Genomic DNA, 18,658 nt, shown 5'->3' with positions numbered 1-18,658 from the left:
TTGTATGTTTACCCGTACTTGCGTTCTGAGCATAGTTTGCTCACGTCCAGTATTTTCTATTTCTTGGACATCCCATTCGACGGGGCAGTTGCAGGTGGTTCACCCAGAGATTTGGGATTAGGCGGTGACCAAGACAGGATTGCAGGGTTAGCCGTTAGATTGTATTTCATTTGTATCAAGTTATATCGATTGGATTGTATTATTTGGATTTATTTACCATTTGTATTATGTCGGTTCAATATTTTGGTTAATTTCCGCAGTTACTATGATTATTGTTATTGCATGCTTAATTAGTCTTTTATTAGTAGGTTATTCAGGTAGGGTCACAACATTTATGATATCAGAGAATTCAATTAGGTTCTTTGGGACATAGTTCTTGTATTTTTGTATTAACTTGAGTTACCCTTGTAGAGTGGTGGCTTGATTAGACGATGATAGCAGCATCAGGTGTTGGGATAACAATGTGCATAGACTTTTCCAAGATCTCCATCACAAGGATTATCGTCAGAGACTTGACTTATGTGGATTCCAGCAAGCTTGGACATGAAATGATGATAAAGTATGGGACTCCAGGCGTATGAGAGAATTGGTTGGAGAGCTTGGGATGCAGTTGTCCATCGGGCTTTGAATATGGAGGGCACCTCTGAAAATTATTCACAAGCAGTTGGAGAGATTGTCATGAATATTTTGCCTCATCTACCTGATAATTTACTCCGCAATATTGGAAGGATTCGGTAGATTGGTAAGATCTTTTTAGTTCTTGAGAGGAAGAGGATCTTATAGTAGTCTACGTGGTCTCTTGACTGAGACAAATGAAAACCTCACGTTCTAGATCAGTAGATACCATGATGTGTACGACCGTTGAGTTCTATAGGATATCTTAGACATAATGTAAGATTTCTGTATTTAGTCATACTGTAAGTACTGTATCGAGATTTGTTGTAATAAGTACTTCTGCTGTAAGCATTTGAATCATATGTATTAATGATTCCAGACACTTGAGTTATTGTTATCAATGTACATCTTTTCGTTTAATCTAATTTGGGTTTAGTTGTTTGTTTTATTACTTAGAATGGTAATAAGGATTGTTCAGAACCTAGAGTAGTGGTTCAAGTATTTTGATCTTTGGGATTATCTTGATTTAATTCTAGTGTTTGATTGATATGAATACAATGACATGGATATTTGTGCTAGGGATGATGTGTTTCATCGTGGGCATGAATAATACAAGTTTATTGTATAATTTGACCTAGGCATGTTCCCTAGATAAGTTGATATAGTTTTTGACCTTGTTTACAAGTGATGATGGGTTTCATCAGGGCACAGTGAGGGATTATACCAAGTACTGTAGACTATAAGGATTTATGACTGGACAGAGAGAAGATGCGACCCTATGTCAGTATTACTCTGGGAGCATTTCGTGCTTCAGGGTGTGATATACAGGGAAGGCTATCTTAGTCAGGTGGTTTTGCAACAGTCACAGAAGTGTATAGTTATAAATACAATCGGATTCAGTTGTAAGGATTTTAGTATCATTATCATCTGATTTCATCAGAGATACAGAATGAGATTCTCTGTTGTCAGAATAATTTTGGGAAAGGATATTCCTTGACAAGTATAAATTATGAACAGATAAAGTTTACATTTAGTATTGGAATTTTATTAGATGGATTATGTCAAATAGATCTAGTAGATCCAGTGTTAGTTGTCGTCTGAATTCTTCAGAGATAAGGAACAAGATTTTCTTGTGACAGTAATTGTCTAAAATAAGAGGATTATTTCTGAATCTGAATAAATTTAGGGTTAAGTGTATAGCGCAATTTCCATTTTGGATCAGGAACAACTTTGATAGTAGATCCAGACTGGTGTAGGAATTGTGCCAGTGACTACTATGATTATCGTTTGACGCCGTCAGAGATTGATACATTGAAACTCATTATGGAAATTCTGTGATTCCAGTTATCTAAGATTAGATGACTTCTTTTTTAGACATCAAGATCAGAGTGTGTTTATTAAGGGTGTAAAATTCTAATAATGATCAGGAACCGGTAAGTGGTTGCCTAACTTAATTGATCTTTTCAGGCTAAGTGTGAGCCACAATAGATCAATATCAGTAGACGATACCGTTAAGCCTGATAAATATCAAATCATAATTTGGTAATGGGATATTGTGAACTATGAGGTAATTGATGGATTTTCTAAACCTGTATCTTAGGGACTCAGCCATATGGTGGTACCTCGAAAGAATGATTAAATCCTCATAGAGTGTTGATATTTGTAATTCCTCATTCGTTTGGGAATTATCATAAATGTTTAAGTCAAAATTTCTGGATTGTCTTCTGTTTAATGAGATTAGTTAAGATTTAATTCTTGTGGATGTCGAATTTTAAATTGGAGGTTACAATTTTATTGATTCTGTCAGCAAACATAGAAACTGATCAGTACAGTCAAAACTTTTGAGCTAAACAGATTTGAGATAATACCTAGTTTGGTACCAGAGGTTGTTGACCTAGTTTTTTGAGCTTAAATTGAGGTTTGTAATCAGGCATTTTCTGCAGTCTTCTAGAGATTCCATCTGCAAGTTTTGATTGAACGGGTGTTATTGTTTCAATGGACTCTAGCAAGATAGCATCGAGTGGTTATACATGGGGAAAGACAGTAGCTGAGTCCTATAGCTTTTGAGTCTGGCAGGAGTATTTTCTCGGGTGTCTATTGGATGAGCTAGATCATTGATATGACTATTTTAACATAATTGACTCAAGCAGAGTTGATGGACTTCGCAATTATCAAATGACTCAGTTTGTGTTCTTCTAGAAAAGTGAGTCAGGATTCGATAAAGTTTAATTTATGTCAGTGAGATATTTATAGTAGCATTGTTTTGATTATTAGAATGTTATCTCAAGCAAGTAAGCTGAGATAGATATAATCATTTGATTCAATCTGTTAGTACCAGGAGTAGTACTAATTAACCTGAAGTCTTCTGGAAGACAAGTAAATTGTGGACAATGACGTTGTCATAGCTCGGGTGATTTGACGAATACGTTGCCATTTTCACAATAATAGTATCCTTTCGGGTGTAAGGATTTAACCTACTGCGACAAGATGTATAAATAATTGTGAAGTTGGTTCTGGTGGAAAGGAATTAAGCGCAGTGTTTACTAATATGTTTCTCGATGTCTGGTGTGTCAACAAGTTAAGGCAGAACATCGATGACCTGGGGGATTGCCTCAGATTTTACCGATTCCTGAGTGGAAATGGGAGTTTGTCACGATGGATTTTGTGATCCATTTGTCAGTATCCTCGAGGAATTGTGATGTTATCTGGGTTGTGGTGGATCGACTCACCAAGTCAGTGCATTTATAACCAAGATTATACAATTGGATGGCTCGCTCGTACATTCAGGAGATTGTAAGGTTCCATGGCGTTCCTGTGAGCTTTGTCGGTGACAGAGACCCCAGGTTTACATCTCGAATTTTGGGAGAGTTTTCAGCATTATTTAGGTACTAATCTCAGTTTAAATACTGCTTATCATCCGGAGACTGATGGTCAGTCAGAGCATACTATCCGTACTCTTGAGGATATGTTACAATCTTGTACTATGGATTTTGATTCAACTTGGCAAGACCATTTGTCATTGACTGAAATTGCGTAAAATAATAGTTATCATCGCAGTATTGGTATGGAACCATTTGAAGCATTGTACAGGTGATGTTGTCGAACTTCTTTGTTCTGGTAAGAAGTTGAGGAATGATAAGTGGAAGGACAAGTTAATTCAATAGGCTGTTGATATATTTTATTAGATCAAGAAACGGATTAGAACTGCACAAGATCGATAAGTCAGTTTTGATAATACCAAGCGTAGACTTTTACAGTTATAGGTAGGTAAAAAAGAGTTATTGAAAGTTTCACCATCCTGCAGGATTCTGAGATTTGGTCTCAAGGGAAAGATATCTCCGAGATTCACCGGTCCATTTGAGATTTTGTAAAGTGTTGGAGATTTATCTTACAGACTATCATTTCTGTCATATCTTTCCAACATCCACAATGTGTTTCATGTATCACTGCTGCGACGGTATGTGGCAGATGAGTATCACATATTGTAGCCATTCGAAGTAGAGCTGGATATAGATTTGACATATGTGGAGAGACCATTGCGTATTTTGGATCTTAAAGATAAGGTGTTACGGAACAAGATCATTCCTCTTGTTCTAGTTCAGTGACAGCGCCAAAACACTAAGGAAGCCACTTGGAAATTAGAGAGGCGTATGCAAGCAGAGCATCCGGAGTTGTTTTGATCTTTCTTTCGGATTTTCAGAATTGTATCTTGTAAAATTTTCTGGTGTAATAAAAATAATGTTATACTTAGTGTTGTTATTGTACTTAAGATCTGATTTCGAAGGTGAAATCTCTTAAGTGGGGGAGATTAAGGGGAAAATCAGCTCCAAAAACGTCCAAAATTGATAGGGTGGGTCTCGGGGGTCTCGGACAGATCGGAAGAAGACAAACCAGTTCGGAAGAAGCGGAGCAGTTTGGAACTTCCGAACCAGTTTGGATCTTCCGAGCTCAACAGGAACCAGGTGTCAAGGTTGATTGGAAAAGTGGCAGTTCGGAGCTTTCGATCCCATTTCGAAACTTCCGAAAAACTCACTGGTAGCCAGAGGTGCCAAAATGCTCTCTACACGAGGGAATCATGCGCATATCGGAGATTCCGAACCCAGATCGGAACTTGCCATCCCTGGCCTATAAATAGGCGTACAAACTTCATTTTTAGGTACAAATTCAAGGGATTTTTGAATCATTAATCCTTGTTTGAGTGGTTTGGGTTATATTCACGAGGATCGGGCATTAGCGAGGTGCTACAAGACTTGTAGCGGAGCTATGCTCAACATCAGCGGGCTGATGACGGACGTAGGTATAAGTCTAGACTTTTAGTAGCTATTTGGAGTATCTAGTTGTAGTGACCCGCACCGTAATCACCTAATAAACAAGAACTTACGCATGCATTTAACTTAATTAAACAATAATCAGATAATATCAATGGAAACCAAAAACAAATACAATCCTAAGGAAAGGAATCTGTAAATACATAGTTAAATAACCATATCGAAGGTAATGTATAAACCCAAATAAGAAAATACAGAAAGTTTAGGTAGAACACAAACATCTCCAACTGCTGCCAATCTAAAGCCTAAGCTCTCCTAGAACCACCCGTCTCATCCAACCGCAAAGCTTCCCCATGGAATAGGGTGTTCAGAAACAAACAGTACGAGTACGTGAGCATAAAATGCTCAGCACGAGAGTATGAGTAAACAATATTATATGCGCATGAATGCAAGTGATCTAGATTACCAAGACACGAGGGTAAAGAAACAAGCTCACAATTCAGGCCCAGGGTATATAGCACGCTACGCCGTAGCATCAGGAGGTGGCTCCTATACCCAGTGGATAATGATGACCTGATACTAGTACTAGTTTCCAACCATAACGGTGACCTGACACAAGACTTTTGTATCCAACCATCCACTACTCGTAGTCTGAGCGCCCTACTACAGGATATCTCAAGAATACATGATCAATATGCTCATGGATGCAGCATAATATCATGACAGGTATATGCAGATAAAATCATGCCATATAATCAAATAAACCATGCAAACACTGTTGGAACAGGCGTTCTCTGATCACACGGATGTGATACCCGAAGCAGCGGAAGTTTAAAAATTTTATTTTTTGATATGGAACGATTCCATATCGTGGGTATCAAATCCAAACGATTAAAATTGTTGCAAGTAAAATAATAAACACAGTTAAATATTTTACCTATTCAAGCAAAGTCTTGATTATGGACTCCAACAGAATTTAATCTGCTCTTCTTGTAAATCCCGGGAACCGATGACTATCACGATCAACCTCCGGAATTAAGTCCATGAATAGAAAACTAAAACCCTCTGATTGATAGCACTAGAAATCAATCAGATGTTTGTCGAAGAGAATAAATAGATTTGATCTGTCAATTCAGAATGTAATTTTTCACAAAAATTACAGACTGAATTATCTCAAAAAGGAGCAGAGGAATTCGAAAATTCCCCTTGAAATATTATGCAGTATTTTCGAAAATTGCAAGAGTGAATGCTATGTAATTTTCGAACACTACACATGTATTTATAGATAATTTCTAGACTAGATTAAGTTATAATTGTATTATGACACTAACTCCTTAGGGCCCACAATCCATAACTTAAGCCCAACAAGCCAAGCCTGTTATTATAGAAATTAATATAAAATTCATCGTGACTCCGATTGATAAACTGATTTTACCAATGTGCACAGAAACCATTTCTGCATCTTTTAAAGTCAAGATAATTTTTCTGAATCCGAGTTCAGTGATTTCCAAAAATGTCCATCCCTATATCATTTTAGGAAATTTCACTCCCTTTAGTTAAGAAGTCCAACTTCTCTTTCATTAAATTTAACTCTTTAAATTTAACTATCTCAACGGGGTTTAGTAATCCATTACTTGTGTGACCCTCAATGGTTCAGGGATACAGCTAGCCGTGGGCTCACAACTCCTCGTGACTCGGAACAACAATTTCCGACTTACCCATCGAATCATGGTAAGAGCGCCTAGCAACATCGCCCCATGATTCCTTAGGTATCACTGATAGTGCCTGCAAGAACCAGTAGATTTTGGTTAGAGTACAGTACGGTCCCTTCATCCATATATCCCGATCGAATCAACAACCATTGGTACATCGAGAATCGTTCGAGATTCGACAACTATGGAATGCATCTTGAAGATCAAATAGTGACATCGCATGTGCTACTAGGAAGCCATTTCTTAAAGCACATCATGTACTCTTGCCAGAGATTTGTCACACTAATATCTCCTCAGATCGCATAGGATATCCACACTCGCAAGTATGTGGTGAATCCTTGACAACAAAGCATCGACTCCTATATGTGTCGTAACTGTACCCAATCCCGACACCTGATGACCCCAATAGAGTTGGTAAACAAGTCAAAGTACAGTACTAGCATATAGAGTCTCAATGATGTTTCAAGTAGTAAGGACTAATGATGTACAACCAAAACCGCGGACTTTATCCATTCGATAAGTGATAACCACTTGAAAAGTCCGAATAGGGTAGTTCGATCATTCATCATATGAATATCCATTTGCATGCTTTGAACATCTCCATGTCCATTACCAATGAAACGTGGTACTTGGCATCACAAATGCTAGTCTCAATCTCGAGCGATCCTTATCCTTATTAGCGGACGGCTCAATTGACTAGGAATTGTTTAGAATATACAGTGACTATAAGATGTGTTTCATAATAGTGATCTCTCTTTATTCACTATCTCATCTTACTTACACTATAGCATATTCAAGGTCTTTATCAAAACAACAATAGTATATCACAATATAACAATATGAAGAAAGACAAAGAAAATGCCATTAATTAATGTAAATTATATTAAACAAAGATTGTTTATACAAAGAGTCATAAAAGCCCTTAGCCACAAGTTGGCTAACCGGGCACCCACTCTTTCAATCTCCCACTTGCCCTAAAGCCAACTAGTCATACTACGTAATCCCATTGTTTCGCGATGTTTGTCAAACAATGGTCCTGGCAAAGGCTTAGTAAGTGGATCAGCGATATTGTCTATAGAGGCCACTCTCTCGACAGTGATGTCTCCTCTTTCCACAATCTCCCGGATGATGTGGTATTTCCTCAGTACGTGTTTGGATCTTTGATGAGACCTTGGTTCCTTTGCCTGAGCAATGGCACCAGTGTTGTCGCAGTACACCAGAACTGGACCAACAGCTTCAGGAATTACGCCCAACTCTTGGATGAAATTCCTCATCCAAACGGCCTCTTTAGCAGTAGCTGATGCTGCAATGTATTCTGCCTCAGTGTTGAAATCCGTTGTGGTGTCCTGCTTGGAAATCTTCCAAGAGACAGCATCGCCATTGAGCATTAATACAAATCCAGAGGTTGACTTCGAGTCATCTACGTCGCTTTGAAAGCTAGAGTTGGTATAGCCTTACAATTTCAATTCTCTTCCTCCATAAATCATGAATATATTCTTAGTCCTTCTCAAGTACTTAAGAATATCCTTCACGGCTTTCCAATTCATTTGACCGGGGTTGGCCTGATATCTGCTCGTGACACTCAGAGCAAAGGCTACATCCGGTCTGGTAGATATCATCCCATACATAATGCTACCTATGGCTGACGCACATGGTATGTGTGTCATTTTCTCTATCTCTTCATTAGTCTTGGGACACATAGACTTGGATAGAGAAACTCCATGACACATTGGTAGATGTCCTCTCTTGGACTCATCCATAGAAAACCTTTTCAATATGGTGTCGATGTAGGTTGCTTGAGTGAGTCCTATCATTCTCTTAGATCTATCTCTATAGATCTGTATCCCTAGAATATAGGAGGCCTCACCCAAATCCTTCATCGAGAATCTACCTGATAACCATATCTTTGTTGACTGCAACATCCCTACGTCATTCCCAATAAGTAGGATGTCATCAACATAAAGCACTAAGAACGTCACTGCATCCTTAACTACTTTCTTGTACACGCACGGTTCCTCCGGGTTTTTGATGAAACCAAAGTCCTTTATTGTTTCATCAAATTTCTGGTTCCAACATCTTGATGCTTGTTTGAGACCATAAATTGATCTCTGAAGCTTGCATACCTTATGCTCGCTTCCCATGGATGTGAATCCCTCGGGCTGCATCATATAGATTTCTTCTTTAATGTTTCCATTAAGAAATGCAATCTTCACATCCATTTGCCATATCTCATAGTCATACCATGCTGCTATGGCAATAAGGATTCTTATGGACTTGAACATTGCGACTAGTGAAAAGGTTTCATCATAGTCAACTCCTTGTCTTTGAGTATAACCTTTTGCTACCAATCGTGCCTTGTAGTTTAGTACCTTTCCATCAGGCCCAAGTTTTCTCTTGTAGATCCATTTACACCCTATTGGAACAATTCCATCGGGAGGATCTACTAAAGACCAAACTTGGTTTGTATGCATCGAGTCTATTTCCGACTGCATAGCATCAAGCCATAAATTCGAATCTGCATCAGAAATTTCTTCCTTGAAGTTTCTTGGATCACATCCAATGTCGGGTTCACTTTGATCCCCTTCAAGAAGAAGACCATATCGAATAGGAGGTCTAGAAGTCCTCTCGGATCTCCTAGATGTAGGCGTGTCCACTGAAGGTTCTTGAGGTGTGGGATCGTTATTTTATATCTCAGGTTCTTCTCGAATTTCTTCGAGTTCCATCATCTTGCCTTTCTTATCTAATAAAAACTCCTTTTCCATGAAGGTGGCATTCCTCGAAACAAACACTTTTGTTTCAGTAGGATGATAGAAATAATATCCGATTGAATTCTTCGGATATCCTACAAAATAACATAAGGTGGATCGACTATCCAACTTATCTCCCACTGTCTGCTTTACGTAAACAGGAGATCCCCAAATCCTCAAGTACGAATACTTGGGAGCTTTGCCATTCCATAACTCGTATGGAGTTTTATTCACTGCTTTGGTGTGAACATTGTTCAACAACAACACCGCCGTTTCAAGTGCATAGCCCCAAAATGAAGGAGGTAGCTCAGTGAAGCTCATCATAGATCGAACCATGTCCAACAAAGTTTGATTGCGACGCTCCGAGATACCATTTAGCTGAGGTGTCATAGGAGGAGTCCACTGAGAGAGAATCCCATTCTCTTTTAGATAGCTCAAAAACTCGGTACTTAAGTATTCTCCACCTCGATCCGATCGAAGTGCTTTAATACTTCTACCTTGTTTGTATTTTAATTTAGCCTTGAATTCTTTGAATTTTTCAAATGATTCAGACTTATATTTCATTAAATATAAATACCCATACCTAGAATAATCATCAGTAAAGGTAATGAAGTAGGTGTGGCCAAATTTAGTACCGATACTAAATGGTCCGCAAACATCTGTATGGATCAAATCCAACAGATTTTGACTACGCTCAGGCTTTTCTTTGAAAGGAGATTTAGTCATTTTTTCTTTTAGGCAGGACTCACAAGTAGGTAGAGAGTTAATATCAGACATATAAAACATGTCCTCTCCCACTAGCTTGTTCATCCTCCTTGAGGAAATATGACCTAGCCTAGCATGCCAAAGGTTTGCCGGGTTTTGACTATCATTTTTCCTTTTATTTGTTGTTACCGGTTTATCAACATAATTATTTGGAACGTCTTTTAATTTTAAGTTATATAGATCGTTTTCAAGTTGTCCATTTCCAATAAAACATTCATTCTTGTAAATATTGCAAATCCAATTTACAAAATTACAAGAAAAACCATCTCTATCAAGCATAGAAACAGAAATAATGTTTTTAACTAAATCTGGCACAAATAAAACATCTCTCAAAAATAACTTAAAATTGTTCTGCAAAACTAAATAAACGTCTCCCACTGCTTTGGCTTCAACTCTGGAACCATTTCCGAGCCTCAGCTGGGTCTCACCCATCCTAAGCTTACGACTTCTTGTCATCACCTGCAAATTATTGCAAATGTGAGATCCACATCCGGTATCCAATACCCAAGAAGTAGTATTAAGTGAAACATTTATTTCAATGTAAAACATACCCTTTGCAGTTCGCAACTGCTCGAGTTATTCCTTGCAGTTACGTTTCCAATGACCGGGTTTCTTGCAGTGATGGCAAACATCTCCAGATATGTTCACGTTTGAAACTTTTGTCTTGGCCTTCTTTTGTGGTACAATTTTCTTGGGTGGGGCAGAACGTTTCTTACCCTTTTCACTTGGCCCCTTCTTGGAGTAAGAAGAGGAGCCAACCAAGAGTACCGATTTATCCTTCTTTAATGTGGCCTCATAAGACAGAAGCATATTGACCATCTCTTCAAGGGTGGCCTCTATCTTGTTCATATTGAAGTTCACCACAAATCCGTCAAACGACGAAGGAAGGGAAAGAAGTAACAAGTCCGCATTTAGTTCATGCTCCAAAGTCAAATCGAGTGTTACCAATTTTTCAATGAGCCCAATCTTGTGTACCCCATGCTCACGGACCGAAGTCCCATCTCGCATGCGGTATGTCATGAGCTCTTTGATGGTGACATACCTCTCCGACCTTGACTGAGCTCTAAAAAGTTCCTTGAGGTGCATGTGTATGTCAGCAGCATTCACGGCATCCTCAAATCACCTCTGGAGTTCATCAGAAATTAAAGCTTGCATATAGCATTTAGCCTTGATATCATGGTCCCACCATTGATCAAGTTTTGCCAATTCTTCCGGACTTATATTAGCCGGTGCTTCCTTTGGAGGATTCTTTTCTAACACGTAGAAAATTTTCTCCGAGTTTAGAACAATCTTTAATTTACGGAACCATTCAGTATAGTTTGCGCCAGTCAATTTGTTTTGTTCGAGAATTGAGTATAGTGGATTGCGCGAATTCATTGTAATGAAATACTGAAAAGAAACAGGCAATAATCAGTGATTGTTTAATTAATCTACTAAGACATAAAATATGGCGAAATTAAATTTTATGAATTTCACTCCCACTATTTTAACGTTTTCACTACCCTCTAGTGAAAAACGGAAAACTTGTTTCCTTAGTGGGAACATGGAGTCCAATTGACAAACTATAGTCCCGAATAATATCAGTCAACCATAATTTTCAAAAGGTAGAGCCCAATTGCTTCCAAAGCAACCCCCATGTTTTTACCTCATGTCCAATAAGGGCCCAATAATATGACGCCGTTTAATGTGACATGTCAAGATGACCCATCAATATTAAGTTGTGATGGACGGTCGCCATGTGGATCCCCAATAATATGAGCCAATCCCATGGGAGTTCCACCCAACTTACAACATGTGTCGATCCAATGTACAGCTTTCCGACGAAGAGGCCCCCCCAATAATATGAGCCGGACCGTGCCCGCGGGTAGCATCTCATACATTGATCGTTGATAGAAGGTAGGAACATTTAAACAATATTTAAATTCCCTTTTGTTTATCTTGATATCAATCATATTTAAAATGAGGGATTTTTAATTTTGAAAATTGTCTCATCATGCAATATTTGTATGCTTGCAGGATTCATAAAATTTAGTCTAAACATGCATACAACAATAATATCATATATTATTTAAAGGAAGATCGATCTCAATCACTAATCGACCCGTGGTTGCCAATCACGAGTCTAAGTCCAATCCTAGGTGATATGCAAGTATGCAATGCAATCCTATTACATTGAGCTTCCAATTTACATTTCTTCGGTCTTTATTGTCTGTTGGGCCCACCTTTGTCTTCAAATCTTTATCTCCCACTAAATCCAATAAATTTACAATAAATTTCGATGAAAAGTAGGGAATACATATTTAAAGGTGGGAACGGGCCATAACCAGGCCCACTTTTTATTACAAATGACAATTCAAATTGGGCTATAAACCAAGCCCATTAATAAAACCCAACAACAATAAAACCAAATGTAAATAACCTAACATACACCTACCAAATTGGTCATGACAATCGATCATCTTTTTATCCAATAATTAATTCAATAATTAAATAATTGGATAACATGCAATGGCATCATAATTAAAAAAGATAAAATCAAATTTTATCTTACCCTTTCATAAGATCATATCTTATCATCAATTGTACCAAAATAATTAATTTTATAAAATCTAATTTAACGGATAAAATTTATAAATTTTTCAAAAATTCAAATTTATCCAAAAATAAATTTTAAAAATTTCGGACTCAAACAATTTTATCCGATGCCTCATGGACCAATCAAAAACAATTTTCGATCGGACCAAAAAACAAAAATTTCAAAAATTCCAAAAATCAAATTTTTTAAATTTTCGGACTGCCCGGTACATTCCCGGGCAGCCCCGCCTTCACGTGGAACAGGGCTGCCCACGTGGAGGTGGGCAGCGATCAAATCGCTGCCCTGGGCAACGCCGTGCCCTGCCCCTGGGCAACGCCGTGCGCTGCCCTTGGGCAGCGATCAAATGGGTGCCCTAAGGCAGCGCCGAGCGCTGCCCCGGGCAGCGACACTCGCTGCCCGATTGCCCTTGTTTCAAATTTAATTTTTAAAAATTTTCGTTTTGTTTCAAAAAACCGAGGCTAAAAATTTTGAACAATCAATTAATTTTAATCGTTTGATCAAAGATTACAACCTGGCTCTGATACCACTGTTGGAACAGGCGTTCTCTGATCACACGGATGTGATACCTGAAGCAGCGAAAGTTTAAAAATTTTATTTTTCGATATGGAACGATTCCATATCGTGGGTATCAAATCCAAACGAATAAAATTGTTGCAAGTAAAATAATAAACACAGTTAAATATTTTACCTATTCAAGCAAAGGCTTCATTATGGACTCCAACAGAATTTAATCTGCTCTTCTTGTAAATCCCGGGAACCGATGACTATCACGATCAACCTCCGGAATTAAGTCCACGAATAGAAAACTAAAACCCTCTGATTGATTGCACTAGAAATCAATCAGATGTTTGTCGAAGAGAATAAACAGATTTGATCTGTCAATTCAGAATGTAATTTTTCACAAAAATTACAGACTGAATTATCTCAAAAAGGAGCAGAGGAATTCGAAAATTCCCCTTGAAATATTATGCAGTATTTTTGAAAATTGCAAGAGTGAATGCTATGTAATTTTCGAACACTACACATGTATTTATAGATAATTTCTAGACTAGATTAAGTTATAATTGTATTAGGAAACTAACTCCTTAGGGTCCAAATCCATAACTTAAGCCCAACAAGCCAAGCCTATTATTATAGAAATTAATATAAAATTCATCGTGACTTCGATTGATAAACTGATTTTACCAATGTGCACAGAAACCATTTTTGCATCTTTTAAAGTCAAGATAATTTTTTTGAATCCGAATTCAGTGATTTCCAAAAATGTCCATCCCTATGTCAATTTAGGAAATTCCACTCCCTTTAGTTAAGAAGTCCAACTTCTCTTTCATTAAATTTAACTCTTTAAATTTAACTATCTCAATGGGGTTTAGTAATCCATTACTTGTGTGACCCTCAATGGTTCAGGGATACAGCTAGCCGTGGGCTCACAACTCCTTGTGACTCGGAACAACAATTTCCGACTTACCCATCGAATCATGGTAAGAGCGCCTAGCAACATCGCCCCATGATTCCCTAGGTATCACTGATAGTGCCTGCAATAACCAGTAGATTTTGATTAGAGTACAGTACGGTCCCTTCATCCATATATCCCGATCGAATCAACAACCATTGGTACATCGAGAGTCGTTCGAGATTCGACAACTATGCAATGCATCTTGAAGATCAAATAGTGACATCGCATGGGCTACTAGGAAACCATTTCTTAAAGCACATCATGTACTCTGGCCAGAGATTTGTCACACTAATTTGTCCTCAGATCGCATAGGATATCCACACTCGCAAGTATGTGGTGAATCCTTGACAACAAAGCATCGACTCCTATATGTGTCGTAACTGTACCCAATCCTGACACCTGATGACCCCAATAGAGTCGGTAAATGAGTCAAAGTACAGTAATAGCATATAGAGTCTCAATGATGTTTCAAGTAGTAAGGACTAATGGTGTACAACCAAAACCGCGGACTTTATCCACTCGATAAGTGATAACCACTTGGAATGTCCGAATAGGGTAGTTCGATCATTCATCATATGAATATCCATTTGCATGCTTTGAACATCTCCACGTCTATTACCAATTAAACATGGTACTTGGCATCACAAATGCTAGTCTCAATCTCGAGCGATCCTTATCCTTATTAGCGGACGGCTCAATTGACTAGGAACTGTTTAGAATATACAGTGACTATAAGATGTGTTTCATAATAATGATCTCTCTTTATTCACTATCTCATCTTACTTACACTATAGTATATTCAAGGTCTTTATCAAAATAACAATAGTATATCACAATATAACAATATGAAGAAAAAAAAAGAAAATGCCATTAATGAATGTAAATTATATTAAACAAAGATTGTTTATACATAGATCCATAAAAGCCCTTAGCCACAAGTTGGCTAACCGGGCACCCACTCTTTCAAACACATAATACATGCATACTCAGTCTGGATATCCCGAATAGTAGTTTCGTACCTCAGATACTAGGCAAGCTAAACCAGCTCTATCTTCAAGCATAAAGTTCGCACTACAATACAAAATACTCATGTATCATAATCTTATTCTAAAAGCCTTAAATAAGGTATAGCATACTCCTTATTTACTATAAGAATCCATAGATTTACCTTCGTCCATCGTTAGCCCACTGATGACAATTTCTCCAGAACTTGGGCACCACTCCGCTGTAACTCCGGAGCACCTCGCAAACTTCCAGACCAAGCCGAGGAAGGCTGGAAACACCCAAAAACACCTAGAATACACTAAGAACTGATAGAGGGAGGAGTGATTTTTGTGTGAAAATGTGTTGTGAAAATTCTTCGCAAGCGTACGAGTGTCAAGTTTTAATATAGTGATTAATTCAGATATCGATCCCACAGGGAGTAAAATGAAAATATTTAGTACTTGTAATTAAAATAGTCTAAACTTTATCTAGAAAATCAATAATCAAGAATTTTGCAATAAAAATAAAATAATTAAGAGATTTAAAAGCACGCACACAACTTTCAGATTAAAAATCAATCAGAGAAAAATGGTCTAGAGGTATAGATTTCACCTGGTTTCAACAACAGTCAATCCTAAATAATTAATCTTCATGAATTTCAGTCAATTAATAGCCAAGAACACTTACGTATATTATTTCCCTCTCCCGAGCAACAAATAATGTTTATCAACTACAATTCAATTCCAATATTCCTATTAAGAATTTATCGCAGTGATCTATCACAAAACAATGTTCTTTTTAAAAGCTCTGTTAAAATCATACACTCTCTCGAGCTGTATAAGTAATTAACAGTGTAGTTTCTAATGTCCTATTTAAAATCTCCTCTCCCGAGTGCCAGAATTCAAATAAATATAACAAATCAATTATTGATCAGATAATTGAAAAGACAATCAATTCTAAAAAAAACAATTAATCTAGAAGAAACTCAATTCAATAAAATCAAGAATTCATGACAGTGTCTACACCAGGTTCCATCCGACCTCTAGACTATAAAAATTAGTTCATAATAAAATTCTGAAAATAATAAATAAAAAATCCAAACATGTTCAAAATTAAATAAAAGATAAGAAACAAATCCGTCGTTGATGCCGTGTCCGGTCGATCAAACTCCATCTTCGTTCTTCAGTTAAGCTCCAGAAAAATCCTCAGCAAATCACGATCAATTCTCTGATGTCTAGTGTGTGTGTGGCGGCTCCCCTCTTTTATTTTCACATAAAAATTCTTTTATACTTCTCAGCAAAAGCCCTTCAAAAAGCCCATAGAATTAATTGCCCGAAATAATAAAACTTTCTAATCCAGCAACGGGGCGGGCGCTCTAGAAACGGTGCGGGCGCGCCTTCAACTCGTAATTTCCAATTCTCCAGTCTTCAACACTCTGCGCGTTAGCTCTTGAAGAAGCGCTAACAAGGAGCGCTGATAAGAATTCTTTTTTGGCCCAATAACAAAAAGCCCATTAACCTCTCTTTACTGTACGTTTCTTTTCTTTTCTTCAATTTTCTCTTCTTTTCTTTTTTCCTTTCTTTTATTCTTCTTTTCTCCTTTTTCCTCTCATTTCCACATAAAATCAATAATTTCCTACATTCACAAAAACAACAAAACACCCACATAAATCTGCTCGAAACAAACAATTAATAATTAAAATCATATATAAATTAAGTGTATAAAATACACTTATCAAATACCCCCAAACTTAGACTTTTGCTAGTCACGAGCAAAACTATTAAAATTCAAATTCCAAAAACTCATTCTATCAAACCAACAAGAATAGTCAAGAAATAATATGGAACAATGGCCTCATCAATGATTTCAAAAAAATATCAAATCCAATCTCATCCAACCTACTAACACTTGAAAGTTTCAGCCAATCACAAAATAATAACCGCATAAACTCACAATCTCCGCAACTCAAGTTCAAAACACCCTTCTCCAAATTCAATTCAAATATTCATAGATCATGAAGACTTTTCAAGGATAGCATAGGATCAAATATAAGATATTGAATCAAAAACACTCACAATTAGGTACATTCAAAGAATAATAGTGTGCGCGTGTTTCGATCAAAATTCATAATCATTAAAAGCATCAATCAACAGTCCATAGGCTAAATTCTCGCAACTCTTCTCCACTAGTATATTGGGCACCTGAGACTCGGTCAATAGGACTTATTCAGCTTATAATGTAAGGTCTGGCTCATGGCTACAAACAAAGGATAAGAATTCAAAATAAGGAGTAATTCATATTTTTATGCTCATTCTAACTTCAACTCCTTTTTCATTCACAATTTCACATTATTTCTTCTTCAATTCACTTCGTTGATTTTCAACTTTTTCACGTTCTCTTCTTTTTCACAACTTTTTTCTCTTTTTCCCAACAATTTCAACTTTTTTTTTCTACTACCTCTTTGCATCTTTTCAATTCATCATCACACCATTCCATTTTTTCACAAATAAAACTAGGAGCATATCACAATTTAGCATTCAAATTACTCCCTTAAAGGTAGGAATTAGTGTATAAGCTATCGGGAAATCAATGTAGGACCTTGAAATAATTACGAATGGGGGTTTAATCACACGTTTACACGCATGCCATTCGATTTTCAATAAAGCTCAAACAAGGTACTAGGGATAAAATAGTAATAGGTAGCTTGAAAGGCTCAAACGCATTCAAAAAAAATCGCCTAAATCATTCCTAATCTCAGTTTTGCCCGTATTTCACCTCGAAGAGTGCTTGAACTAGTTCTAGACAAGTCTCAATCCACAATTAAATCATACAAATTTCAATCAGTGCAGAAAAAATAATCATCAGCAGTTAAAGATGATTTTCAACAAATTTCAGATTTCTCATACCTTAATGTATTAATATACGTGTAGCTCAAATGGGCAACTAAGGATAAATTCAATGAAAATTAGGCCCAAAAATTTCAAACAATGCCTCAATCATATCTATGTCTGTATGTCTCAAAAATCAGATTCAAGTATTAATCACAGAGTATATAGGAAATTGTTCATCTAATTGGTTCCATTTTTTCAAAAATATTTGTCAGATAGGTAGACAATCATGGATTTCAGTTATAGCACAAAAATATTTTTTATCAGCCATGCATCCAATATTTCTCAACTTCTTTTAAATTCAACTCAACTCAACAACAACAACTAAACTCAATAAAAATTTTATCTATGAAATTCAAAACTCAACTTTCAACCAAACAACCAAACAACCAAACAACTAAATCAAACATTGATTCACCCCCCCCCCCCCAAACTTAATGTAATCATTGTCCCTAATGATTAAAAACAATAAAAAGAACAAGGGACTCATACCTTCGACACCGAGCATCAGGACTCGGCGTCATCATCATCATCTCCATGGAAAGAAGGTGCAGCAGTAGCAGTATCATCAGAAGACCACTGCGGAGGAGGTGGATAAGGCACAAAAGTGGGCGGATAATTCTGGGC

The sequence above is a fragment of the Henckelia pumila genome, chromosome 3, assembly GCF_033568475.1.
Source record: "Henckelia pumila isolate YLH828 chromosome 3, ASM3356847v2, whole genome shotgun sequence".
In the NCBI taxonomy this organism is placed as follows: Eukaryota; Viridiplantae; Streptophyta; class Magnoliopsida; order Lamiales; family Gesneriaceae; genus Henckelia; species Henckelia pumila.
The sequence above is the reverse complement of the archived record's forward strand: the minus strand, read 5'-3'. Positions refer to the sequence as shown.